Source organism: Vulpes lagopus, chromosome 6 (assembly GCF_018345385.1).
Source record: "Vulpes lagopus strain Blue_001 chromosome 6, ASM1834538v1, whole genome shotgun sequence".
Lineage (NCBI taxonomy): Eukaryota > Metazoa > Chordata > Mammalia > Carnivora > Canidae > Vulpes > Vulpes lagopus.
This window is the reverse complement of record NC_054829.1, coordinates 117,757,612-117,785,367: the sequence shown is the minus strand read 5'-3', so window position 1 is coordinate 117,785,367 and position 27,756 is coordinate 117,757,612. Positions and strand designations below refer to the sequence as shown.

Genomic DNA, 27,756 nt, shown 5'->3' with positions numbered 1-27,756 from the left:
TGTTTTCAGTATGTAGACAAAGCTAAGACGGTATTGGTAAATAAATGACCAGTAATATAAAAAATTAAAATATGAGTCATTTTTACTTTGGCTTTTCCCTTGCAATGATCATAATCAGATTGCAATTTCAATTATATTGCTGCTCTTTAATGTTAGATTTGCTCACAACAATCATCACTGTAATTTTTTATTTCCACTAAAAAGCTTTTTCCTTGGTTTAAAAGCCATCCTTGGGAGTAGAACCTAGAAAACTGTGCAACAAGTAGTGTTATCTGAAATGTAAGAGAGGCGAGTGTCACTTGCGTTATACCCAAAGTAAAACACCCTCCTTTCTTTTAAAACTTTAACTTACTGAAATGGTGAGCCTGGTTTCATGAAGTTGAACCCTTTAACAGACTTTCTTCACCTTTAAAGTTCTTACACCTCTAAGCGTGTTCTAATTCCTGAACACTATCCCTCTGTGTTGGGATCATGTGTTTTCCATCCTAAAAAACAAGAGAACAAAGTTGAAAAAGGGAAAGAAAAGAGCCTTTCCTCACTGTCAGGACTCGGGCTTATCTCAGCAGCCTCCTATTTTGCACCAGATTGCAAGTGGTATCCGTGATCAAAGGCCCAGAGCCCTGGAGGAACTGGAGCAAACAGCACGCAGCAGAATGCTTCCGGATGATCTGTAAGCAGGAAAGGACTTTTGACATGAAAGACAGCTTAAACAGCACAAGAATAGCAATAAACCAGCTGTAAAATGCGTAACGTTGCCCTTGAACGAATGCAAATTGTTCCAAATAATTTTTCCTTTTCTCGCAGCCTCTGGATGCCCCGCTGGGGCATTTAAACAGCCACATGCTCAGTGTACAAAAGCTTCTCTAAGTGGGAAAATACAGTGTACTAATGTGTTTAGAATGAGGGAACTGAACACATCCACAGTTCGGATTTGATGCCCCCTTTTCTTTTTGTTGGAGAATGAGTTCATTAATGGCAGGCTTGTCGTGGACACTAACTAAGCTTCCAGTCAGTAATGTTGAAGGGTAATTTATTGGCTTAGAAATACTCAATTAACCGTTGAAGTGGTTGTTAATTTAAAAGGTAAACGGGTTGTTGAGCCTTTACATGGGATTGCTCATGCAACTGGAATGTATATTTACCTAAAGATTAAGAGGTACAGTGCTTACTTTTTAAAATTATTTTCTATCAGAAAAATACATGTTGTAGAAACCCTATGAATACTATGATGTTTATATATATTTTCCACTCTAAGTCTTGAGGATAATATTATTATATATTTCATAGTTGCGCAGCTACAAAACACTTTCATATATATGATTTCATTTCATCATATATATGATTTCATTTCATTTCATTTCATTCAACCTTTCATTCAAAAGGTTTTGAATATATTAATGTTCTCCCACATCATCCTTTGAATAGATTTGAAAAAAACAAAAATGTTCTCCCTCAATAATGATACCTGTTCTAATCAATTGTCTTAGTTCTATATTTAGACTAAAAGTAGTAGATTAAAAATAAATTTCTTACTACTTCATTATTTTCAAAATCATAGTAGCAAATATACTGAGTAGTTAGGAAGACAGTGTACTTACAATGAAAAGGTATGTTTTATGCCAAAAGGGAAAAATTACCTTCAAATAATTTGACAATTTACTAGTAAAAATTAGGGCAGAAAGATTTATTTAAAAATCAAATAATCAAAAAATCATTTAAAGTTACTTAGATACATATATGCCTTTACTTGATAAGTATATATTTTGCCTTCATATTAAATTTAAATAAAATATTTATGACTCAAGAAATATAAATTACATTTCGGCTATAACTAATCAATAGACTAAGAAACCAAACTCTTCTACAAAGAATATTTTCCAATAGTAAATTATTTCCTTATTTATAAAATCAATACAGTTTCTTCTTATTCTCCCTTAAATAAACATCCCAATGAAACCATGTATATTGTATAACCAAGGAGGCAAGCTATCACTCGGCCTCAGTATCAAAAATCACATTAGGGGTTAATGTTTTAAATTCAACAAGCATGGAAAACAGCATTTTTCTATAGCCATACCTACTATAAAAACATTTATGTTTAGAAACATCCCATTGGAGACTTCTGATAGGGTCAATTATTACATATTCAATTTCTAAGTGCTTTTCTGTGAAAGTAGCCAAGTTATCAAAACTAATTCCCTTTCCAATCATAGAAAAGTAGTGTTTTTTTAAAATCAGTACTTATTCATGTAATCTCATGAAAATCTATAACACTGATTTGTAAGAGTACAGTATGTATTAAACATCTAATCCCTCTTCCCCCCAGAGATTTATTTCATATTATGCTTTGTTTTTACTTCTATAATAATAAATATGGACACAATGAGTACACAAAGCCTTACTGTGTTTCATCGGGGAACCAGCGAGCCGACTAACACAATTGCTCTGATTTTAAACCATGTTTTACTTAAAACTAATTTTTCATCAGTGTTAGAGGTTAATAACACTGTTATTTCCTCTATTACCTGGATTTAATAAAAGCAGTGGGGCATAACATTCTGTAAAGCCAGGCAATAAGAGGAAATAACACAAATGTTAACCTCTAACATAAATGTAATGGTAATTACTCCAGTCTAGTTTTAAAATTAATGTCTTTGGTAGTCTCCCAAGTGACCCCCCCCAAAAAAAAAGCTCTTTCCTCAGTCTTCCAGCAACTAACTACCAAGCTCCAAGGTCAAGAGTAAATTATGCCATCAGTTTATATGTTTAACACCTTTTGTGCACCATATCACCCTTTAATATAGCAGCACATTATATTAGAAATAAAACACTGCAATAAAGTAATAAAACCATAATTATAAATTACCTAAACTGAAATTACATGTTGAAAATTTAACCAAAAAAAAAAATATCGTACTACAGAAAAGCTGACCCACCTTCTTTAATATCAAGTGTAAAATCGCGTTACACAATGAGGTAGATAAATCTCCAAATTAAATACTTAAAAAAGAAAAGCGTGCAAAAAAAAAAGAAAGAAAAGCGTGCAAAGCAATTTCATCTGTATCTCGACAGTACTTTTAAAGGGGCACTTGTGAGATTTCCATTGTTTGGTTTGCTTCTAGTCTTTGTAAAAATCCAGGGCAGGTATTTTTTTATATATACTTTAGTAATTGTTTCTGTTGAATAAGCATCCTTTTCTAATGTTTGGCAGGTAAAATTAACTTCAGTTTTATTACTTGTCAACTTTGTCTTCCACGGCACCAAGAAATGTCATCAGCCTCCTTGGAAACTCCTTGACAGCAACTTTAAGATTAATTTCTGTTAATTATCTCAGATCCTCAAGCCCCTGCAGTGTGTTTCACTGAGAACCAAATTGCAGATTTGATTTCTGCAATTCTGCTAGGCCCTTCAGCATTTTGTAGGTCCACCAAAGTAAAAACGCTTCAAGCTTTCATCTTTCAAACACCACCACTCATTACAAATTTCAACTGTCTATTATTTCCTGTCATCTTTTCACATTCAGTTTACAAAAGCAAAAATGTGCCTCCTTACTGTTGATGACCAGAGTTTGTCAGAATCCTTTCTTCATAACAAATTCCTGCGTACATGGATCTTGTCATTCATTTCTTATATTCTTCAAAGCATGGGCACCCCAAAATACTTACCGATTGATATTCCCGCAATACTAGAATGAGAAAGGAAATTCTTTGTTCAGTCTGACATAACCTGGCCCTACCATACAGTTCTCATCATGTACCAGAAATCTAATTCCTGACTAGCTGCTTGTTAAATAGATTGTGAATGTCAAAGCCTAAACACTGAATTTATCCTGTCCTCTGACAATTGGCAGGTAGGGTAGGAACAGCAGTGGTAACTAATTCTTTAAAAGAAAATTCTAGTTAGCGCAACAAATATAATTATGATGACAGTGTCATCTAAAAAATACATATCAGCTTTGCTTTGAAAAACCTGAAATTTTTAGCACTCCATAAAACACAGGTGGGGGAGGGGACTTCAAACGGGTCTACAGGAAGTTTCAGAAAGGGAGATTTAATATTTGACTGATGAGAAGGATCACCAGTGGCCCAGAGCCATGAACAAGGTCACTTACACGGACAGAAAACTCTCCTCAGGTGTGGTCCCTTTGTTGTGTATTTACACTGGCTTCTGTGTTGAGAGGAGGCCTCCATGATCTTGAAAACTGCCAAAAACTCCTGGCTGAGTGAAGCAATAAACACGGTCTGTAATGATAACCCCGGGTGCACTCCATGTACACCAAGATCTTCTAAGACATTTGCTCCACTCTGCAGCAAGGTAGACTAACACTTGAGGTCAATACTTTGGGGGGTGCAGGGAGCAATGAGAGAAGCACAAATGGATAAGGGCTAAGGGAAGTGAAGCTGATTGTTTAAAAAGAGTAGGCTGGGTTGCCATCGAGCTAGACCACTTACCAGCTACATTACCAGCATTATTTAATCTCTCAAAGTTTCCTCACCCATAAAATTAGGAGTAAAACTAGCTACATCATAAAGTCAATAAAGTAATCTATGCAAAGCAGTGATTGGTACCCAATAATCACTCTCATGTATTATTCATACTCATGCTCACTAAAAACTACCAAGGAAATCAAGATTGCAACATAGAATTCATATAGGAAGTTGCACATTAAGCTTTTACTATCCAAACCAAGAATTCAAAAGAAAGTTGCTTGATTTAGGAAGATTCAGAAGAGCATGTGCTTACATTATAAAAATATTAAAGAGAGTCTTAAAAGACAAAAGCCGTTCCTGCCCCCATGAAGAAAATGCTAATTTACCTATGAACTATTAATAACTAGATGTGTAGGGGATCCCTGGGTGGCTCAGTGGTTTGGTGCCTGCCTTGGGCCAGGGCGCCATCCTGGAGCCCGGGATCGAGTCCCGCTTCAGGCTCCTGCCATGGAGCCTGCTTCTCCCTCTGCCTGTGTCTCTGCCTCTCTCTCTCTCTCTGTGTCTATCATAAATAAATATTTTTTAAAAATAACTAGATGTGTGAATAAAGAGTAACAAATTGCAGTTTCCTCTTATAATTTTTTCTCAACGGAAATAAAATCAAACTTTTAAAATTTATTACAAATATTCAACTCGGTAAGTATATTTGCCATATAATGAAACCATCAAAATAAAACAGAGACAACACGTGGTCTATAAGGCTAAAGAGTACAGAGTCTAATGGAAGAAAGAGCAAATGCATAAATAACTGTAATGTTAACTGATGAACACTATAACAAAGATGTTTTAAAGCTTCTGGAGAAGAGAGTCCAAGGCATGAAGAGGAATTCATAGTAGAGTGAAATATTGCCTAGACCTAGAAAGATGACTTGAGCCAGATGAAAAAAAATTCTTTTCATTCCTTGAATGAGAATTAGTATGCAGACTTTTGAATGAAGATTCTAAAAATATAACCAAATATGTGGCTGAGAGTGCCACGACAACAATTATCCAAATGATAGGGGAAAACTGGCCCACACATTCCATCATTGCCATGATTATTCGGGTATCTAGAAAGAATTTCTAAAGGAAAGATTAACGCTTTGCTGCCTCCACACAATTTAAAAACGACTTAGAGCAGGAATTGTTTTTTTATACAGCTTTGTATTCTTGGTACATAAAACAAAAATTGTAAACCAGTTAAAGAGCTGGTCTCTTCATCAGAAACTAGAATTCCCCTAGTTTTATGGCAGATCCTCCTAAACCCAGAAGCTAATCCTGACCAGTCAGAACTACCTCTGGCCTTTGGGGAACAAGTGTTGTTTTAGGAGGACTTTTCCTCTCTGGGATCAAGGTATCGTGACAACAATTTGTGTTTTTTTAATGTATAAAATAGTCCTCACCTCTGTTGGTCCCTTATTTTTTTGTAAAATTTAATCATTTTGAAAAACTTAGGACTTTCTCCAAAATTAACATCCATTTTCTTAATGCCCTACAAGGATACGGTTATGATTTATGCCATTAAATTACTTAAATCTGGTTAAATGTTGGATTCAATTTTACAGAAACATTTTAATTTTTACTATTCAAGCTACAGAAATCAAGAGCATTGATATTAAGATGTTACGATATTAAGGTGTTAGTGAGAGGATGATAGGCAAAAGACAATATCAACCAAGGTGGCCTGTAATCAGGGTGTAATTGTGCAAAGTTGTCTAACTAAAATAGTATAGGAGATAATCCTGGAGAACTCAATCATCAATGGACTTTGTGCTATACATTTCAGGTAAGAGCCTGTCTAACCCTGGGAAGCTCTTAGTTCAGAAAGACTTGAAGTCATTCTAGGATTCACTCATTGCTTTAAGCATTTGGCTGCAGTCTTAGAAATCAGCAATAGGACCTCACTCCTAGAGCAGTTCATAGGTCTAAGTAGAGTACGCTGGACTTTTGCAACCTGAAACAGTCTTGCAATCAGGGGCCAGTCTTTTCTCAAACCTCTATCTCCCGGTCTGGCTGACAATCAACTGGAATCCAAAGAAAATAGACTAAAGGTTAATTAAGGCTACCAACAACAGAAGATTTTTATATGCTAAGCTTAAAAAGAGGACAGGGCAATTGGAAACTAAAAATAAAGTGGGACATTTCCCTAGGAATCATCTATAGCCAAAAGTTGTATTAACTCTAGATGGAAGCTTTGGCAAATACTAACATCTAACTTTAAAAAAAAAAAATTAGGAGGGTGCCTGGGTGGCTCAGTCAGTTAAGCATCCGACTCTTGATTTTGGCTCAGGTTATGATCTCAGGGTCCTAGGATGAGCCCCACATTGAGGTCCATGCTCAGTGAGAGTCTGCCTGAAACCCCCCCTTCTGGCCCTCCCACCACTTGCACACTCCCTTGTGCTCTCTTGCATGCTCTCTCTCTAAAATAAATAACTCTTTTAAAAAACTTAGCTACTTAAGCTTAAAGTTAATTAATCTTCCTAAAATGCACGAAAATTTTAGTTATATCTAAAATATTATTAACAGGCAATATTAGTGAATCAACAGTTTACTAGGAAGAATTAGAAAGGTATTTATTTGCCCAATGGGCTTAGAGTTTCAAGTTAAAGGCAAAATGGATACCTTTAGGAATCCAGAGAAATTAAACTATTTATATCCATTATGGGTAGGGAAAAGAGATGATCTTTTCGTTTCCTACTTTTGATTCATTTGAAAAGTCTAATTCTTGGTAGCATTGCAACTGCCATAATAAAGTATATCCATTAAATAAGGCTATTAAGAGTCATTGCCACCACCACTATAGGGTCTTCTAAAATGAAATTTAAAGAATATAGAAATTTAATTCTGCTAAATATTGCTAATAGAACAATAGTAGCTCAGGATGCCTGGGTGGCTCAGAGGTTAAGCGTCTGCCTTCAGCTCAGGGTGTGATCCCAGAGTCCCGGGATTGAGTCCCATATCTGGCTCCTTGCATAGCGCCTGCTTCTCCCTCTGCCTGTGTCTTTGCCTCTCTCTCTCTCTCTCTCTCTCTCTCTGTGTGTGTGTGTGTGTGTGTGTGTTTCTCATGAATAAATAAATAAAATCTTAAAAAAAATAACAATAGTAGCTCATCTTGATGTCACTGTCCTGGGCTTTCCCCATGTCACCCAACCAAAGCAGGTAAGTGACCCCCAATAGGAACTCACAGCTACAAAATATCATTATGAGACCTCAAATTTGCATTGTCCTTTAACTTTAAAAAATGAAAATAAATGAAATGAAAGAGTAAGTTTCCTTACTAATAATTTCTCAGAATTACCTCAGTAGCATTATGAGACAGAGGATACCAGTTGTTTTATAGAAGAGGCATAGAGAGCTCCATAAACTTGCACAACTTGTTCAAAGCTCCAAAACCCAATAAATAGAAATCTTAGGACTAAAACATTGTCCTTCAACCTAAAGTCAAAGAAATCTTTCTTCTATAGCCAACCACGTGCTATCTTGTTCATATTCTTAATTTCATGAGTAACTGAACTTATTGGCCTTCTCCTTGCCCCTGTTTCACAGAATCCCTCTATTATTTCAAACAAATGTCTTGCAAACTTGGTTAAAGCAAGATAGAGTAAATCCAAAATTATTCTGTATCCATTTTTGTTGCATGTGATAACCAAGGAGACAATAACACCCCAGACCCTCCTCCTTCTGCTACCAGTAGTTGAGTATTGGTATTTTATGTCCTTGATGGCCATATTCGATTTTTTTAAGAGACAGAAAATAAACAAAAACTCTATGTGCTGTTTCCTCTGTTTGCAAGAACTGTGACCTTTGACTCTTATAAATCTATTCAAAGCTGAAGTCTGGAGATTGGGTTTTCAGGAATGTTCAAAATATAGCTTGAGATTTATAGAGCTGCAAACTTTTCTTGGCTTTTCTTGGTCCATTTTGTTTGATAAAACTTGACTGGTAAACAATGTGGCTGCACATCCTCTACAAAACATCCATTAGGTTATCTTGCTTTATACCAAACTAGAGTTTGTTTGCACAAAGAATTAATGAGAGGGGTTACTGAAGGACTCCAGTCTCTACTTTTCTTCCCTTTGGACAAATTGTTTGCAATACCAGCACAAATGGATGCAAATAAAATTGACATTCTAACATAATTTGCTTTCAGGGAATCTGACTTCACTGTTAAAATAGAAAAAGATGTTTTCTTAAAAGTGCTATCAGAGGCTTGATATTAGAGCAGTTGAAATTTCTAGTAGTGAGCTAGATCTCTGAAACTTAAATAAGGCAATTTCCTTAAGTCGTATTTCAGCCTTTCTTTGTCATCTCTCAATTAATGCGGTGTATTATAGCTTTCATAACGAATGGATGGTTGGCATTTAAATTAGTTGGAATTACCATAATATATTTTTCAGTCTAGAAATATTTCAAGCCTCAAAATCTAACACAAAATATATTTTAAGTATTTATCATTAATCCAGAACACTGAAGTAGTGTTGCCTACCTGCCTACCTGGTATAGATAATACCTATGCAGACCCTTCTTGCTGAAACTGTGACTCCTCAAAATGGAGAGAATGTCTTACTCCCACCTTTGGGGAGTCATCCTAAAACCTTACTTGAGAGGCAGCCACGGAGACGTAACCATTATGGAAAGATTTCTGATGTCTTATTCCACCAGAGCAACGGTTTCTAATGTGGAGCTCTTGCATTCCAGAGGATACACGAGATGGTTCTTTTACATTAATTTTTAATTTAAAAAATAAGAAAGCAACTAAATCTACCAATATTTAATATCCAGATTGAAACTGGTTGCATCATTTATGATTATAGGTCAAAAGGGTTTAGGGATTATATTATAGTAAATTTCAGGATTGCATTACATTGAGTAGAAAAATATTTACAATAATTTGTGCTGAAATGAGGAGGTGACATGAAAATCCTGAGTACCATAAAGAGACTTGCTTTCTCATAGAAAAGACCTTAAAAAAAATGGGGAATTTGAAGATGAGTTACATGTTTTTCTCTTAGAAAAAAAAACAACTGTTCCAAATTTCTGAACTTTTCTATGATTAAAAATGCCTGCTTAGCAGTATTTAAACACACACACACCCTTAATATGTCCCAATGTAAAAGAGGCATTTTTAATAAGAAGTGAGAAAATGATTGGTTTGGAAAATAATTCCTGCTATCAAGACAGAATTTTGAAAACAGATGTTTGGCAATGTTTTCATCATTATGCAACTTTGTTACTGAAAACAATTTAAGTGTGTCAATTATAAAACACCCATCTGCATACTTTGAAAATTAAATGTTATATATTTTATAGAAATATAAAATATTTGTTAATTTGTACTAATGCTTTAGAATTTTTGCATTTAAGCTTATAAAAGATATTGGCCTATATGCCACTTCTCTCTCTCTCTCTCTCTCTCTCCCTCCTTCCCTCCCTCCCTCTCTGCCTTTGGTAAGTTCAGACTCTTCTCTCTTCCTCAGTTTTTGAAAGTGTGTCCCCAAATAACTATTATCTATCCTTTGAAGACTTAGTAAAACCTGTACTTAAAAATTGTGTGGTTTTATGCCAATTTTGTGGGTAGGTTCTTAACTGTTGTTGACTATAAAGGCTTTAGATTAATTAGATTTTTTAATTTCCCACTGTTAATTTTAGTAATATAATCATCTAGAAAATCAGCCAGTTCACCCAAGTACTGGCATAAAATTTTCTTATGGAACTTACCACTCATTTGTAATATTTCTGTTCTACATGTAGTCATGATTCTTTTTTTCATAATATTTTCTATTGTCCTTTTGAAAAATCAGTTCTGTCAGAGAAACTTCTTTCTAAAGAAACAGATTTTAGGCCTGTGCTTCTTTGTTATACATTTAATTAATTTTTGTTCTATCTTCTTTATTCTCTGAGTTTACTTTGTTGAGTTTACTTTGCTAGAAAGTTTCTCTTTCTCTGAGTTTTTGGTGAACTCATAGAACATGAATTTTTACTGTATCTTCTACTGTACTATATGAATTGCAGATAAAACTCCCTACAAACCACTTCAACTGCCTTCCATTAGTTTCGATATGCAGTGTCTCATCACTGCTAAATTCTGACTTTGATTTTTAAGCTTTCCATTGTCATGGCTGAAAGCACAGAGTTGGAGGTCAAATTGTCAGGACTTTCAATCTTAGCTCCATTCTTTATCAGATCTGCATTTTCCCCATCACCAAAATAACAAGAATAGCAGTGGGAACTACCTCGAGGGTTTTATAAAGGGTATATATGCACATGGCGCAACACACGATTCATGCTAAGCATTCTACTGAAATTGGCTGCCACCATCATGGTCATCTAAACATCATCATTACTAAATCCATGAACTTATATTGGAGAGGTTGCTTTAAAATTCAAAATATATGGGTAATATTTATATATTCAAAATACATTGTTATGTAACTTTATTACCTGTGATCAGACAATATCAGCTTCATTCATTGATATTTGTTGTGATGACCAATTTTTGTAGAATTTCATGTGTTTGAAAAATAATCTCTATATTCTGTAATTGTTGGGTGAAGGATATTTTATACACGCATTAGGACAAAAAGGGTTAATTGTGCTATTTAATTTGTCTATATATGTAATACAATTTATAGGCTTGATACCAATACTTCCCAGAATTGTGTGAAAATATTCTATGTGGGTTTGCTAATTTTTTTAAAAAATTATTTATTTATTCATGATAGACATAGAGAGAGAGAGGCAGAGACACAGGAGGAGGAAGAAGCAGGCTCCATGCCGGGAGCCCGACGTGGGATTTGATCCCGGGACTCCAGGATCGCATCCTGGGCCAAAGGCAGGCGCTAAACCGCTGAGCCACCCAGGGATCCCCTGGGTTTGCTAATTTATTCTTGAAATTATTTCCATTTTTCCTCACATGTTTGAGGATATGCTGTTGATTGCACACAGGTTCAAACTGCCTCATATTCTTGGGAAATAGTAGATGTATTATTATAAAATGCTCCTCTTTATCTTCAGTAAAGGATGGTTGGCTTCAAGTCTATTTGTCTAATATATTTTCCCATTTGTTTACGTTCAACATTTCTGTGTCATTGCTTTGCTCTGTTTCTCACAAATAAGTACACACATTTTAAAAAATAAACAATAAAAATTTCTTCGCTTTAACTGTTGTATGTTTAATCAGTTGGCATTTACCATAATATTTTGTCTTTTGAGATTCCTTTCTACTACTTTGTGTTGCATCATTTTCCTGATATCTAATAAATTGATTGAAATGTCTTTATTCTCTCTTTCCAATATTGGAAGTTCTTTCAGTGGAGACCCTTGTGTTTTATTTTGTTTTTAAATTCTGGACGTATAAACCAGAATTATTATTAAATTATTATTTGCTCTACCATTCACATGGAAATATGTGGTAACTGAATGGAGACAACGGTCATAAACTTAAGAAAGAGGTAAATATTTTAAACCAGCATTTTTTATTTAAACCAATTTAGGTGGAGATCCTTGGGTGGCTCAGCGGTTTGGCACCTGCCTTTGGCCCAGGGTGCAAACCTGAAGTCCTGGGATCGAGTCCCGTGTCGGGCTCCCTGCATGGGGCCTGTTTCTCCCTCTGCCTGCGTCTCTGCCTCTCTCTCTCTCTATGTCTATTGTGAATAAATAAATAAAATCTTTAAAAAAAATAAAAAATAAACCAATTTAGGTTTGGACATTCACAAGATTGGACCTTTTTTTTTTTTAACATTTAAAATAAAAAGAGGGATCCCTGGGTGGCGCAGCGGTTTGGCGCCTGCCTTTGGCCCAGGGCGCGATCCTGGAGACCTGGGATCGAATCCCACATCGGGCTCCCGGTGCATGGAGCCTGCTTCTTCCCTCTGCCTGTGTCTCTGCCTCTCTCTCTCTGTGTGACTATCATAAATAAATAAAAATTTAAAAAAAAATAAAAATAAAATAAAAATAAAATAAAATAAAATAAAATAAAATAAAATAAAATAAAAAAATGTGCCAAAATGAAAAAAAAAAAAAACAATTAAAACTGGTTTTCAGAAATTGCCATGTAATTTTTTAAAAAATAATTCAGTTTTTCTTTCACATTTTTCTGAATCTCAAGTTTTCTTTGGCAAATTTATCTAAAGTACTACATTTTTCACTTTGGAGCTTACTCTTTATGTAATGAAGTTTCCTGGATTGATGTTCATAAAAATACCTTTCTGGGATCCCTGGGTGGCGCAGCGGTTTAGCGCCTGCCTTTGGCCCAGGGCGCGATCCTGGAGACCCAGGATCGAATCCCACATCGGGCTCCTGGTGCATGGAGCCTGCTTCTCCCTCTGCCTATGTCTCTGCCTCTCTCTCTCTCTCTCTCTGTGACTATCATAAAAAAAAAAAAAAAAAAATTAAAAAAATTTAAAAAAATTTAAAAAAATAAAATAAAATAAAATAAAAATACCTTTCTCTAAACCCTAGCAGTTTATACCTTTTTTTAAAAGATGTATAAATACCTTTTAATTAAGTAGTCATTCTAGAGGACATTTTTGAGAAAAATTTATGAATTATACATCTATAAATTTTTATTCTTTGGGGTCTCTTTCTCCTTTGCACCATCTGGGTGCAAAATTTATGTAGTAATGAAGGGAGACAAGCCATTCAGTAGAAAGACTTTGGGCACTGACACAATGTAGAAGACCTTGATCCCTAAAACTACCCAGGACTACCTCATCAACTTTTATGTGAGCAAGAAGAAAACTTTGTATTGTGTTAAGCCATTAAAATTGTGAAGACTATTTGTTGCAGCAGCTACCATGATCTTACTGATACTTATTTTTTAATTCATTGACAATATGTCTTTTAATTTGATGTAATAAACTGAGGGATTATTGAACATAGCTGAATTAACATCTACCATGTTTAACTGTCCTAAATATTATATTTGTTCTCTATTTGATCTTATTTCTCTTTTTCTGCCTTCTCCACTTAAAAAAAAAATTTATTTATTTATTTATTTATTTATTTATTCATGAGAGACACACACAGAAAAGGGGAGGGTGGCACAGGCACAGGCACAGGCAGAGGGAGAAGCAGGCTCCATGCAGGGAGCCCAAGGTGGGACTCCATCCTGGGACTCCAGGATCACACCCTGGGCTGAAGGTGGCGCTAAATCGCTCAGCCACCCAGGCTGCCCCCTTCTCCACTTTCAAGTGAGCATTTTATACATTCTATCATTCTATTCTATGTCCTCTTTTACCATATCAATTATACTTCCTTAAAAACTATTCTTAGTAGTTGACTTGGAATTTCAAGTATGCATTTTTAACCAATCTAAGTTCATCTTCAAGCAACTACAATGCTCCATATGTACATAATGCAGGTATCTTACATTAGAGTATTTTCTATTCCTCTCTCCTGTCCCTTTTTTCCTCACACTCATTTATTTTACTTACCCATGTCCTATAATAACCTGGTATATTGTAACCAATATTGCTTTAAACAGTTATCTTAAAAATGAAAACAAAAAAGATTTCATTTTACCTTGATTTATTACTTCTCCAGCATACTTCCTTTCTTAATGTAGGTCTGAATTTCTGACCTATATCATTTTTCTTTTCCCTTGAAATATGTCTTTTAACATTTCTTTCAGGGCATGTTTGCTGGTGATAAAGTCCCTCAAACTTCTGTTTGAGAAAGTCTTCACTTCCTTAGTTTTGAGGAATAATTTTACTGGAAATAGAATTATATGTTGGTGGTCTTTTTCTTTCAAAACTATAAATATGTCCCTCCATTCTCTTCTTATTTGCATGGTTTCTGGTTAGAAAATCACTATAACTCTTAACCTGTCCTCTATAAGTAAGGTGTATTTTTTTCTCTGCCTTTTTTCAAGATTTTCTCTTCTTGATTTTCTGCAGCTTGAATATGATATAGCTAGGTGTAGTTCTTGGTTGTTATTGTTGTTGTTAAATGAGGTTGTAATCTATCTTTCTGGATGTTTTTTAAGTGTCCCAGCTCTGTGGTTTAGTGTCTGTGGTTAATTTTGTAAAGTTCTCAATCGTTTTTACTTCATATATTTCTTCTGCTCTGTTTTCTCTTTCATCTCCTTGGTGTTCCGGTCACACGTTACTTTTTTTTTTATGCATTAGTCTCAGTTCTCAGATATTTCAGATATTCTGGTGATTTTTTTATTTCTTTTTTTGTTTATTTCAAGTTTTTATTTATATTCTAGTTAACATATCACATAATATTAGTCTCAGGGGTAGAAATTTGTGATTCATCACTTACATATAACATTCAGTGTTCATCACAAGTGCCCTCCTTAATGCCCATCACCTATTTAGTTTTGTAATTTTTTTTAAAGCCAGATATGTTGTACTAGTATTCGCTATAAATGTAGTGCCACAGTATTCAATTTCCTATAGTCTTCTTGTTTTTATCTTACCTGTTGACTTTGAGCTTCCTTAAGTACTCCTCTTCAGAGATAGTCTGCATTTTACAGCCCCTTCCATTCTAATCCACTGTCATTACATTGGAGCCTTGGTGGTGAGGTGACAAAGTGTGGGAAAGGGGAAGCATTCTGTAATCTAAGATTACATCTCAGTTTTTAGTAAGCCTGGGTCCCTGGGCTATGACCGTCACAAGTGCTTCTCCATAGTATATCTTTTTCCCCCTTAGGTTATACCAGAAGGCTGCTAGAATGAGAATGCCCTTCCTTCAGTTGGGGTGAGGCTCCGGTACTTTTTTGTCCTCAAGCATGTGTCTCTGTTATTGAGAACTCCCTGGGAATATTTCGCAATGATTACTCTTTGCCTGTCTATGCCAAAGCCACAAAAGGATATTTCTTGGATCTTCACTGTGAGAATCCGGTACAATTCCTGGAGTTTAAAGCTCATGGGGCCCCATAAAACTGAAACCTCCACAAGTTTTCCCACTCTCCTGCTAGTCCATACTCAACCTGTAGCATTTCCTCAAAATTATCATTTAACTCTCCATAGCAGATTATAGCACCAGCAGCTTCAGATAAGTAGATCTCGATTGTGACTCTGGATTTGCCCATCGCACCAAATTTTGTGGTGAGAGTTTGACCTGCAAATTTCGTTCTCTGCTGGATCCAAGAAAAGTCATCAATCTTAAGTATACTTAGCTTCCTACTTGTAAGGACAGGAGTTATTAAGGACATTTCAAGCTCTTGATATGTTGGAATGGAAATCAGACAACCTATTTTTTAGTTTCTATTCAATTGATAATTCTTTCCAAACTAGGTACTAACTCCTCTTCTCCATTACCTATGTGCCAACCTCACATGTTTTTAATGTGCCGCAAAGTAAGAATACATACACATCCTTTTCTCTTAATGTGAAACAAAATTACCTACATGAGTGAAGCCTTTAGAGGTTTTCTAAAAAACAAACAAAAAGCTGTGTCTAGAAAGGAGGGATGACCATGTAAAAAGCATTGGGCCCACAAGCCAAAGAAAGAGGAGTATTGTCCTTTTTTCCAACTTTTTTTTTCCCTAAATAAGTTTAAGATACTCACCTAGACTGATTTATGAGCATGGAAGTGGAAGCAAGAGCAGGGATTGGATTTCCTCAAGCATATTCCTTGTGCCCTTATGTGCTGCCCTTGCCACATTGATTCAGAGCTAAGGGTGTGTCTTACAAATGCTTAAGGCATGTTCCCATAATGATTCATTATGTGCCAAAGCAGTCATCATCCCCTGCAAAGTAGCAGTGTCTGGGAACAAGTTATCATTCTGAAATAATAAAGGCTATTCATTTTATTGACATTTAAAATGCATGAGAACATTTATGACCAAACTCATATACATTTCTCATCTTGAATATGTGGCATTAATTATTAATACTGCTCCAGGGAAGGATATGTTCATATTATGAAGCAGATCATTGTTTTAAGCTAGAGATGGTTACATTTGGTAGGAAATTATTATATTGGTTAATTTGGCCTGATCTCTGGTGACATCTTTCTGCAACATCGACATTTTTCTCCATGGGTTATACTTCAAAATTGTTTGATATTATATTCTATACCATAGTGGTATAAAGTTATGTTTAATTTTGTCAAACATGGGATGCCTGGGTGGCTCAGCAGTTGAGCGTCTGCCTTCGGCTCAGAATGTGATCCTGGAGTCCTGGGATTGAGTCATATATTGGGATCTTTGCACTGAACCTGCTTCTCCTATCTCTGCCTCTCTCTCTCTCTGCATCTCTCATAAAAAAATAAATAAAATCTCTAAAAAAAATTTTGTCAAATATTATAGTTTAGGTATTACTTAACTAGAATAGGAATAGGCTGGGTCATATTTCATCTGAAAACTAATGTGGCACCTAGTAAAAGGAAAAGAATATAACTTCTAATAATCATTATTACCTCGTATAAGATAAAATGACCAAGTAATTGTGTCAACTAGCATGCCTATAAAGACAATATAATATTAATATTAACAGAGTGATATTTTCAGCCCTATACTGGGGTGAAAGACATTTGATTCCTCTTATTTTCACAACAGTTTTTAATTGGATATTTTTGTGAGAAGCATTATAATGACCTTACAGAGTGAACTGATTCCTTCATATTGACTCCTTTCTGGATTAAAAGGTCAACAATCCTGTATTTATAGATCAGGTGAGTAATGAACCTACTTTGAATGATCCATTCAATCCATACAGTAAGATCATTAAAGAAAATAGCAACCTTCAATGTCAGAGCTTGGAAAGTTTAAAATAAAAAAGAAGTTTCAAAGCACTACTTTACTTCTTTAGAATTAGTCCAATAGCAAATAGATATGAAGCTATTAGAATTAGCTGAGGGCACTAATGTTTCCTGTCGTACATTTTGGGTTCTTCTCCCAGTGCTTCCACTTACTAATTACATGCCATAGACCAAACCAAGTCTCTGAACTCTCTGAGCCTCATCAAAGAAGATCTCTCCATGTCTTTCTCTCTGAAATGAGTTCTAATAGAATCTAATAGAATCTTGGGTGGGTGGTAGTGAGAATTATATGAGGTAATGTGTAAAAAGGTTCAGTATAATGTCCAGCATGAAGCAAATCTTCAACGGCTATCTCAATGCTCAGACTTACCCTTTTTTTCTTTCCTTCCTTTTAATCCAACTAATAAAAGTATTTTCAACGTTACTAGTTAAGAAATTAGTATAACAATCTCATTGCGGCTACATTTAAAAATGCTCAGATAATGATACCTGGGTGGCACAGTCAGTTAGGCAGCAGATTCTGGGTTTCAGCCCAGGTCATGAGCTCAGGGTCATGAGATGGAGCTCCATATCTGGCTCTGCACTTAGCTGGAGCCTGCTTGGGAGGCTCCCTCTCCCTGTGCCCCTCCCACATTCTTGTGTGTATGTGCATGTGCATTCTCTCTCTCTCTCTCAAATAAATAAATATTTTTTTAAAAAATGCTCAGATACATATATATTTTGTTTAGTGTTTCAGGAAACACAATCAAGACAGGACATGGTCTCAGTTGCATGTGCTTGTGACTTTCATTCTAGCTGATGATTATCTAGAACTCCCAGCAGTCAACATGTGAGTCTGCCTAGAGCTGGACATTATCACTGAACGCTACAAGCTTTTCATTTCCCTTACTTCTCTCCATTCCATAAAGTTGTGTCTGTCCTGTATTCAAGTACAGCAATATCCTCTTCTCTGTTTTTAAAGTAGACTAAGCTCATCTGACATAATATTTACTGATACAAGGTGAGTGTATTTATGAAGTACAAAATCCACGTGGTCCAAAAGAAATAACACTAAAAATTTCAACAAGTTTTTCTAGAGATATAACAAGATCCACTAATCAGAACAAAAATAACATATAAGCAAAAATTAAAAATAGAAAACTGACATTTTCCATCCCAAACAATAAACTAACACACACTTGGAATATATGGTAAAGATGACAAAATAATTGCACATATATTTATTTAAAACATTATTGGGGCACCTGGCTGGCTCAGTTGGCAGAGCATGATCTCTTGTTCTTGGAGTTGTGAGTTCAAGCCCACATTGGATATAGAGATTTCTTAAAAATAAAATCTTTAATAAATATAATATTATTAATTGAGTTGTAGTATAATCTAAAATTATACAAACATTTATTTAGATAACAAAATACTTAACTGCAAAAAATCTTACCTTTGGAGATAGTTTACTATAATTTATAATGTAAGCAATTCAAATCACAGATGGTATTAATAACAAAATGCAATAGTATTTCCCCTCGAATTTTTAGAACACTTCAGAAACAGAGGTATAAATTACTTAATATAATTAATTTCTATTTCTCAGTGTCTATGCTCAAATATCATGCTAGAAACTGTCTACAACTATTATCACAAAGAACCATTACCTCAAAACAACATGCTTTAAACTAGCTACAACTATCATGTATCCAAGGAAACCAAAGAATATGTACTCTATAGGGCACCAAAATATGAAAGGTTATAGTTGCAAAAAATAAACATATGTGCATTTTTCTCTTTAAAAATATTTTTACATTAGAGTGCATATTCTTACTTTTAAAAAGATGCATGCAAACCTCACTGAATTTAGCATTATACACATCTAGCAGCTTTTAGTAAGGCAAGTTTACAAAAAAACTATTACTTATTCTCATGTTCATAATTACACATAGAACGAAATCTTTAAAAAGAAGTAGAAGAACCACTATTTCCTCTAGTAGGTGACAATATGTTCTCTGACATCTGAAGACTTCCAAGTTCTTATAGAACCATATATCCATTTTATACCCACCCCAGATTTAGCAAATATGAGTCAGAGATCTCTGGGAGGGAGATATGAAGATGTGACAAAGTCCACCTCTTGATACCATTGCTAAATTTAGAATCATCATGCTCTTGCCCTGCAGGATAGAAATGAGACAACATCTATCTCAAACACTTATTTATTTATTTATTTATTTATTTATTTATTTAATTTATGATAGTCACAGAGAGAGAGAGAGGCAGAGACACAGGCGGAGGAAGAAGCAGGCTCCATGCACCGGGAGCCCGATGTGGGATTCGATCCCGGGTCTCCAGGATCGCGCCCGGGGCCAAAGGCAGGCGCCAAACCGCTGCGCCACCCAGGGATCCCTCAAACACTTATTTAATACAACTCTACTCAGGAAATAAAAAGCCTTCAGTTTGGATGCTAAGCCATTGTGACCCTATTTCTTGCAAGAGTTGTTTTTTTGTGTTTTTGGTTTTTTATAGACTCATTTACTCTTGCCAGTTTTAAAGTCCATGCCATTGAATATAAACTACAAATTAAAAAAAATAAAAATAAAAAATAAAATAAATAAACTACAAATTTTGAATCCTGGAACAAAAAGCAAGTGTTGATGGTAGGCCTGCTGTGTATCAAAAGTCTTGCATAGGGATCCCTGGGTGGCGCAGCGGTTTGGCGCCTGCCTTTGGCCCAGGGCACGATCCTGTAGACCCGGGATCGAATCCCACGTCGGGCTCCCGGTGCATGGAGCCTGCTTATGTCTCTGCCGCTCTCTCTCTCTCTCTTTCTCTCTCTCTCTCTGTGTGACTATCATAAAAAAAAAAAAAAAAAAAAAAAAAAAAAAAAAAAAATTAAAAAAAAAAAAAGTCTTGCATATATTTATATCCTTTGATCCAGGAGTTCCACTTCTAAAAATATGAAGAAAATAATTAAGTAAAAGCATGTAATTATGTGGATCTTTACTGCAGAATATTTACAACGAAGAAAATTTGTTTTCAAAGTGTCCAAAAATGATAAATAAAACGTCCAAAAATATAAGAAATACAGGACTATTTTGTAGCCCCAATAAATGATACTCTAAACATATTTGGCACATGGAAAATACCAATTTAATAGTTATATGAAAAAATAAAGTATAAATAGTAGTTTAAATGTGACCTCATTTTTTATTGCAAAGAATATACACATAATATAATTATTTTTATATATGCAATATGCTTTATATTTTATAATTTCACAATATGTTATATAAGATTAAATGTTAATCTATATATTAAATTAAAAAAACATATTATAGGGGAACCCTGGGTGGCTCAGCGGTTTAGCACCTGCCTTTGGGCGTGATCCTGGAGTCCCAGGACCGAGTCCCATGTCGGGCTCCCTGCATGGAGCCTGCTTCTCCCTCTGCCTGTCTCTGTCTCTCTCTCGCTCTCTCTCTCTCTCTATCTTGAATAAATAAATAAAATTTAAAAATATGTATATATATATTATATATAATAAATATAATTTTAAAATATATACTGTATGTAAAAAATAGTCTTTCTGGGGGATTGGATTATAGTTGCATTTAATCTTCATTTTTCCTTATCTACATTTGCTAGTTTTATTCAATTAATACCTAGTACTTGTATAATAAAAAGGTCTAAATTAGTACCAACAGAAAGTGAAAAAGTTAAACTACAAAATAGAGAAGTCCTCCTCTTGCTCTCTCTCCTGTAACTTAAATAAATAACTTAAAACATACAATGCAGAGAAAACCAGATTAAGCACACTTAGAATTAAAACAACAATAAGCACTAAACTAACACAAGTAAAATTAAATTGCCTTTGACTTACTTAAATCAGAATAAATATATATGTCATATTGTTTTTTAAAAATCATCAGGTTTAGAGGAAAGATAACTATGCTAATATCTGACTTTCTACTAACTTTCTGGGTGATCTTGAGCAACTCACAATTACAGTTAAATTCATAGAATAAGATGGGAGGAGTAGATGATGTTTGAAAGCACTTCGTATTCTATCAACTTCTGGAAGATTTAGGATTTATTTAATTTGGATTTATTTAATTTAGATTATAATCTTGACCTCTTTCATCTGTAGCTGGAGGCCCCATGCCAGTTTCAGCAGTTGTGTACATGGTCCTCTAGGGAGAGACTACGTCTTGCATAAAAACTTACCTTTAAGTCTCTTTCACATAATAACAGCTCATTAAATATTTGGTAATAAGTCGTTCTTTATTTATTTATTTGTTTGTTTGTTTGTTTGTTTTCGTTCTTCTTTCTATACTTCTATTTTCATGACTTTAGGATACTTGTCCCAAGATATTTCCAAAAGTCAATTGACTTGTCTGCATGAACTGGTCTAAGACCCAGTACTGGTAAAAAACTAATTACAGCTGTTCCTGTTAAATTCTCAACGTGAGAAAATGTGGCAAGCTAAAAACTACTGAACATCATTGTTCCCATGCTCTGTTATAGTTCTAACATGTCTTCCAGAGTGGCTCTGTTTGATCCATCTTTCTGGCTTTGCCTCCCTTTTGTCTTCAGAAGAGCACAGAATTGCTTTGGTAATTCCAGCAGCTTCAGAAGTAGCCCAAGTTCAGTGCGCACATCTGTTGGTGTGTTCCACATGAGACACAAAAAACTACGGCCGCAGTCATAGCCCTAGGAGCCAGCAAGCAAAATGAGTAGCTACAACAGGCCAAAGTCACAAAACCAACAAGTGAATGGCATAAGCCCTAAGGAGAGAAAGTGCCACAGCAGACAACCCCTCAGCTGACAAGAGATAGCAAAGTCAAAATGAGGGGGAAAGACTGGAAAACACTTCACTGCTCTCAACTGATGCAAATCCCGTTCCTTGCTATGTCCCTATAATTTGTATTTATTTCCTTAACTTTGGTGTGGTAAATAGAAAATAGAACATATGGTTTAATAAAATTAATCAAAACTTGCAAGACTTAGTGTGGTGATCATTTTGCAATATATATAAATGTCAAATCATTGTTATACACCTGAAGCTAATATAATGTTATATGTCAATTATACCTCAATAAAAAGAGAAACTTTCAATTTTCTAGTAACTATGTAGTCCATAATGCATTGTTAAATATTTAGTACAATTTTTAGTGTAATTTAACCAGCATTATATTTACCCTTGAAAATAAGGATAAGGAAAGAGATCAACTATTAAAATAGGTGCAGCAAATTATTTTAAGTCAAAAGGTATCCTTACAAGGGGGGAAAAGTCTGTGAAAGCAATTGTAAATATTTTGGGAGACTGATATAAAAATCATGGTTTCAGCTCATGGGTCCCTTTAAAACTCCACACTACCTCATAATGGACTTTTGTTTGGAAACCTTTCGGGTTTTAACCATAATCAGTTATGTGAGTTGCAATAGCAATGTCCGAAAACCATCTGCTATTTAATTCTTAGCTATTTGTAGATACTCCAAATACTGTGCCTGGGTATGTGCAAGATATAAATTTTTGTATTTTAGGAGTATACTTCCATTTATAAGCTCAAGTAAGTTCATAATTATGACTATTCAAAAAATACATAATAATACCTCTAATAAAAGCCTCTTTTGAGAAATAAACTGTGGTGGTTGAATTGAGTTGCATACATATGTGTCAGTCATATGGCATGCATGAGAATATAAAATGCCATGAAGTAAACAAACCTTAAGAAATCAGCTCCAGAATATATTTCATGCTAGGTGCATGGAATGTGAAGATGACAAGTAATCCCTGAAAGTCTAGTTAACATGCTCCCTCTTCCATGAACATCCCAATTCATCCTCTGTACGTGATTTTTTTCTCCAAGTTCCCTCAAAATTTCATTTTCATATCTACTCTTCATTTCTAACTATTGTGTTATGCATTACAAGATTTATTTTGGATAATTTGTTTTTCAGCGATACAGTAAATTCCTTGAAGGAAAAGAATGGGACTTAAAAATACTTGTCAACTCCATACAACACCTACACATTGTTACCATGTTATAGTCACTTCATAAATGTTTGTTGGATGAATTGATACCTTCTTTTCCTCTAGGCAGCTCTGGAGTCAGAGAGACAATAACGTACTAGCTCGTATTTGTTCTGATTTTCTCCCCAGATGGAAGCTTTCCTAGAGATCTCAAAATCCAGAGAAGGATTCCATTTAGCAGAGATAAAAGGTACACATCTAGTGATTGAGGTATCTAGATAGGAATAGCTTTCCCTGGCACCTTGCAATTCTTACCCATCTCTGTATATAACTTGTAACAAGAACTTATTTTGTCATCCAAAATAGAAATTAAGTCACAGTGAAAATCCTGGAAGATAGCAATGACAAGCCACCCACAGACAATGAGAAATTTGGAATAAAGCACAGTGATGACATAGGTTAGCATTTCTACCTGGATTGAGGCCTGATCCACTAAGGGTTGAGGACCCCTGTTAGTACCCAAGTTAGAAGTAAGGGGGGCACAAAAGAAAGAGCACTGGATTTAGGGCTCAGAGACCTCAGTGCTAATTCCTATTTTGTAAGAGGTCATTCTTGACTAAAAGAACATCACTTAAAATCACGGAGCCTCAGGGTGTTTTAAGTTCTCTTAATTTTATAAATTGAAGAGGTTCAACTCAATATCCTTTGGTGTTCTAATAAGCTGTTGAATTCTATAATTAGGAGTCAAATACATCTCAAGCCTTGGTAACTATTCATATTTACACTATATTTCTAGGATTTTTTAAGCATAGTTCCTGAGTCTGAAGCAGATGATAATACTAGTAATGGTAATACCTAGCATTCACTTATTTAACAGATATTTGTGAAAACCTACCATGTGTAAGGTGCTATTCCAAGCAATGAAAATACAACAGAGGAAAAAAAATATCTGGTTTCAGAGAGCTTACATTCTATGGTTAGGGAGACAATATTGAACAAATATAATACAGTGTGTCTGATTTTGATGAGAACCTCGGAGAAAAATAATACAAAGATTGGAAGCATTTCGGTGCATACTATTGAATACTTTTAGGGTGCACACATTTTACACGTACTCTCAATTCCTCCTGGCAACAGTCCTAAAAATATTATTTCTTTATGCTTATCATACACATGGGGAAAAAATAAGCACAGAGACATCGATTAAATTTCCCAGCATCACAGAGATAATAAGTAATGAAACTCCTGAGCCTGTGCCCTAACCGCTATGCAGTACTGTCTTCTGGTATCAGAGTATGAGTCTTTAATGATTTCATAAACAAAAATAGGCACACATAATCTGTGCATTTACATTTTTTTCTTTTTCCCACTATGTGTCTCAAATAAAAACTATTGAAAGAGCATCAAAATTAGGCACGTGAGTTTGGCTTAAATCAGTGTAACTTGGTCATGAAGTTTCAGAAGCAGCCTATAACAACCAAAGTCAGATCAAACTTGAGTAACAGAGAGATAAATTATTGCCAAGGCTCCATGTCATGGTCTTCAACCTTCAACCCTGCTAAATGGATAGAAAGCTAGAACACCAGAATCGCCTTTGTACATGAAGCCTATTCACGAAGATACAGTGAGTCACTTTTCTATGGAACATAACATCAGAGGCTGAAATAGAATCAGATTTCTCATAAAGCAGAGGGTAATACTGTGAAGGGGTGGTGAAGCACGTGAGTTTTGTATTCGTATAGACATGGCTGCACACTCTCTCACTAGCTCCATCTTCTTGAGCAAGCCTACTCACTTCTGTGAACCCTAGATCTTTTATCCTTAAAAGAGGAATAATAATAATAATATCAACCTTATATGTTTTGTGAAATTACAAGAGTTCCAAGAGTTCATGTATGTTGAAGACAGCACGAGACTGGCATATAGGAAATCTCCAGTAAATGACACCTACTGTTATTATCATGAATAAGTGAGCAAAAGGGATATGCATATTCAGAGCAGCAAGAGATCTGACACCTAACAGGGTATTTAATGTTATTTTTCAAGAACCCACTCTACATGGGAATGTTGAAGGAACCACCCCTCTCTTTTCTTTCCCAAAATGCTGCTTCAGGAATATGTTTAGACACTAATAGTTATCAGAAGCAGTATTTCCAAACAAACATACAAACAAAAAAGGCAATGACATAACTTTGACTTGTTTCCGTACATTTACATAAATAACTCAGCCAATGAGTGTCTTACAAGAAGAAAGAATGAAGATGACTCCACTGGTATGTAAAAATACTCAGCTCCCCCTGTGTCAGCTCCCAATAGCCACTGATGATCTGATCATTTCCTCTCCTCTGTCTTTGGATGCCTTGACGGCACTTCCCAGCAAGTAAACTCGTAACATTAAAGCAACGTTCACTCCCAATTTATGCCAGATTTCATCCCGTCACTATCAACAGCCCATATAGCCAAAGAAAGGGCGGGCTTTCTTACACATTGTTTCCATGGTGTTTATGTGTTTCTGCCCTAAACAGACAGATGCAGATTAAGCAATGCATGTCAATCCCATTATGAGGCTGTGAAATGGGCAGAAGTTTTGTTACACACTCATGCAATCACACACATGGGGAACATCCTGTTTATTTGGCTCGTCCTCTGATGATTGGCTGTGGTGTATCAGCACATTACTGACAGCTGGGAATTCCTCCAGTGGAACATGCCTTTCCTATGACAAACATTCAAAGAGCAAGGGGAACACGTGTCTACCCACTGTGTCCATCCACAGCACCATGGTTTCTCCAAAAGTAGAGCATGTTGGGTGCTTGGGTTTTGCTGGAATGCCACCAAGGGGCCCCCGGTGACCTTTAGAGGCCACATGAGATAATACATTCTTGGACTCCATTTCCGGACTGCTTTGGGCAAGGTCAGGATGGCAAATATCCCACTTCCACAATATCAGATGTTACGGTAATTCCTTTTAGCTAATGTGTAAGAGCAAAGGAATGCCTTCAAACCTCATCTAGGCCCTGTGGAATCTGTTGAAAATGCATGACAGCTGTGGGCTTTGGCGAGGCTGTCTGTGAATGTATGAGATTTGGAAACGATTCAAAGCTAGAAATAACTATACAAATCACAACCCTGCACCACTGCTCACTCACCCTCTCTCTTCCCATCACTCATTTCACACACACTGTAGCTGGGTCACAATCTCCTCCTCAGGACCTTCATGCATTCTTCATGGCCAGGAACTGTGGGTAACATCCTCCACACACAAACACAGATGTGAGGAAAGAAAGAAGCAGGGGCGGGGGTCAGAGCAACAGAATGATTTTAATAAGGCACAAGAACAGGAAATTGAGAAAGAGCCTTTTTTTTTTTTTTTTAGTATCCAACTGGGAGTTGAGAAGCAGCAGCAAACGCACACACTTGTTTAAAAGCCCATCTGCAGTTGGAATCATCATCGAGTTTTCTAGTGATTTATAGAGGCGCTCATTTTCTTAAACCTGAATTACTTTTAAGGGCTGTGACTATTTACACTTAGCTCTTGCAACTTTTATATGTATTCTATGCCCCTCACCATTTCCTCTCTCCATGCCTAGTTTGTGTGTCATGCTTTGGAGAGGAGCAGGCTGATTGAGAAAAGGAGCTGAGCCAAATGGGGTCCGCTTGAAGACTTCGTTTTCTTAAACCAAATGACAAATATCCAAATACCTTATTGATTCTGACCTCAGAATTTCGACTCCTAACATTTTGACTTTAATGTCATCTCAAGATTTCAAAGACATTCTGCAACCAGATTCATAAATAATATGAGATCCTGGAAAACACTGGCTCCCCACCTGTGACTTTGGCTACTGCTCTGTATATTTAAAATATTACCTCTGGGCACAATCAGGTTGCTCTAGCAGAAATTTTCCTTTCCAGCTAATTCCAGCTTCAACACATATGATGGCTGTGTGTCAGTTGTTAACAACGGAGACTCTTAACTTGCCTAAAATAAGCCTCATATCATCATTATCCAAAGTTTGGCCAGGGTAACCCCTCAAGATGGAGACTCTAAACGTGAGGCTAATATTACCCGATACTGCAAATTGAACAAAAACACACATATATTTAAAAATAACTTGGGGCGTGGAAAACAATGTAAATGGGGGAGGGGGATACAATTCCTTCTGAGAATTCACTGGATGCTGTCAAGCACCTCATCAGCCAGCTGGATCTATTCGAGTGTTCAGAAGCAAAGAAAAAATTACTCTGGCCATCCACACACTAAAACTTATAACACCTAACCCAAAGAGTAAATCTGCAAGGAAACTCACTTGGGGTATGCAGATGCTCACTTGAGGGCATTAACTCTTACAGTTAGATCAATTCTAACAAGCTGTGTTATTTGGAATCCCAGACCACAATGGATTAGAAACAGTGCATTAAAGAAAGACAGGGTTCTGGTAGAGGAGAGTGTGCTGGCAACAAGCAGAAGCCCAGCTGGCCAGCTCACAGCAAGAGAAAAGTGTATGGGTTCAGCAATATGATTGCCCAGGGCATTTCAGAAAGAGGTCCCAGAACATCACAATATTGCACAGAACAGTAATGGGTGTGCAGTATGTGCATAATATTGATCCTGAA

General features: G+C 35.8%; 1 long non-coding RNA gene across 6 annotated transcripts in view; it reads right to left on the bottom strand.

Annotated features, from left to right (window-relative positions):
- Positions 1-27,756, bottom strand: part of LOC121493239 — a 214,213-nt gene that overhangs the window by 8,676 nt on the left and 177,781 nt on the right. For all 6 annotated transcript variants that reach the window (XR_005988427.1, XR_005988424.1, XR_005988423.1 and 3 more), the window contains one exon: positions 353-485. This is a non-coding gene — a long non-coding RNA (uncharacterized LOC121493239). The remainder of the gene's footprint in view (positions 1-352; positions 486-27,756) is intronic.